The 2,203-nt window shown below is 37.8% G+C and overlaps 1 protein-coding gene across 1 annotated transcript in view; it reads left to right on the top strand.

Annotated features, from left to right (window-relative positions):
• PIGA (phosphatidylinositol glycan anchor biosynthesis class A) overlaps positions 1-2,203 on the top strand; it is a 16,454-nt gene that overhangs the window by 11,694 nt on the left and 2,557 nt on the right. The window lies entirely within an intron of this gene.

The raw sequence follows: 2,203 nt of genomic DNA, 5'->3' as shown, positions 1-2,203 counted from the left end.
GGAAATACATGGTTTTGCTGATTGCAGCAACTTTGTATTAAAAAAAAAAAAAAATTGCAATGAGTAGAGATGAGTATTAAATTTCCTGTTAGATATTTTCTTGAAGCTGTTGATAATTCTAAAGCAGACAACTTTATTAGGAAATACATGGTTTTGCTGATTGCAGCAACTTTATAACTTGTGAATATTTAATTCAGGCTATTTTCTAAACCTCTTGCAGCCCTTTTGCTAACTACTGTGATTTTCTCCAGGAAAACGATTTTTGCATCTTTGGGCTGATTGAGAACCTAGTAAGCTAGAATTCAAAATGTACATGACAAAAGTGGGAAAAATCACAAATAAAAAGCAGCAACAGAGAATTTCCAAAAGGACGGGTATAGGAAATAGATTAACAACCTTAGGAGACTATAGTTGGGGGAAATGCTTCCTGAATTTGAATTAGGAACTGCTTTTATTCTTAGTTTCATCCTTTACGTGCTTTTCATGGCGTTCTCTGCCTAATGCCTCTTATTACCATGTAACAAGCTGAACAGAAACAACTCAGTTTCTTAGTATGTAGAAACTGAACCAGAAAAATAACCAGGTGGAACATGGAGAAGGTAGTAGCTTAGACTAATGCTACTAACGTTATATTCAGTGCAGCAGTGAGTTTTTAGCCTGAAGTAGATAGAAAGTTGAAGCTGAGGAGACTAGCTCTTTACTGTAAGGCTTTCTTTCTTGGTTTGAATGATGAATTCCAGTATATGAGATGAACTCATATGAATGGAAGTTCTAAAAACTTATCTGTAAAAATTGTCATATACATTTTCCATTGAAACATGAGCTATTTGCAATAGTCAAACATTTTTGATGGAAGCATTTTGAGACATTCTGACCTTCTACAAGTCGTGTACTATCTCCCCGATGTGAAACTTGGGAAATTGGAGTCTAGTGCTTACCTACTGGGAGTGCATGTTAGAGTCCCCTGGGCAGTCTTTTCAGACTCTCTCTACTCCGTCTTTATGTACCCCTGCCCCGCCAACCACTCCCTAGATTCCAATGTGATCCTTTAGGAGCAAAGATAGAATTGGGGGCGTAATTGGCAGGGATATTTGGTTACACAGGGCATTTTGATGATGCCATCCTGATCTCCACTCCCTTTGAGAAGCACAGCACTGTAAGTTGTGACTTGACCTTCTTGACTGACACCATATAAACCTCAGAAGCCTGAGCCATTGTATACCTTAACGGTGAAAGAACTAGGTCAGGCACGGTGGCTCATGCCTATAATTCCAGCACTTTGGGAGGCCGAGGCGGGTGGATCACGAGGTCAGGAGTTCGAGACCAGCTTGGCCAATATGGTGAAACCCTCTCTCTACTAAAAATGCAAAAATTAGCTGGGCGTGGTGGCGCACGCCTGTAGTCCCAGCTACTGAGGAGGCTGAGGCAGAAGAATCACTTGCACCCGGGATGTGGAAGTGGCAGTGAGCCAGATCACGCCACTGCACTTCAGCCTGGGCGACAAAGTGAGACTCTGTCTCAAAAAAAAAAAAAAGATGACAGTTTGTTAGCATATATTAAAGGGGCTTTATGGGATTTTTTTTGGTAACCACATTTTTCTTTTACTTATATTTAAAGTAATAGTAAAGCATCTTTTTTTTTTTAAATTCTTTGGTGGTTTATAGTACTCTTTTAGAAAAAAGTAAATTCTTGTCTATAATGGATTGTCATCCCTAACATTTTCTTCATAGTAGTAAGTTGTTATTTTATCACTTAAAACCATAAGTACATTAATTGACCTGAAATAAAACTGGACAAAAAAGTTAGTTTGTAGTTACTCTTTTAACCCTATGACATTTTATGTCAATTCCTCCTTCTTAATTTAACTGTGCAATTTTTTAAACTGATAATGAAATTAATTTGGAGTTCATGCTGTAAACATACTTTTTCAATTGCAGTTCACCAGTCTCAGCATAATTCTCAACATAATTCTGATTAAAATGTTTGTATTTGGAATGTCCTCAGGGTAAAATAGCTGGATGGAAACGCCATACCTTCAAGGGCGGTTGACCTATACAACACGCACTGCATGTTATAACTTTCTTGAGTTCAAAAGGAGACACTTTACAGGTCTGATATATGAGACTGAGCACAAGTAATACTCAAATTACAAAACATGACTGTTGGCCCATTTGATGTGTTCTGAACAAGTATGCTTAAAGAT

Source organism: Cebus imitator, unplaced genomic scaffold, assembly GCF_001604975.1.
Source record: "Cebus imitator isolate Cc_AM_T3 unplaced genomic scaffold, Cebus_imitator-1.0 Scaffold471, whole genome shotgun sequence".
NCBI lineage: Eukaryota > Metazoa > Chordata > Mammalia > Primates > Cebidae > Cebus > Cebus imitator.
This window is presented reverse-complemented; position numbering and strand designations above follow the sequence as displayed.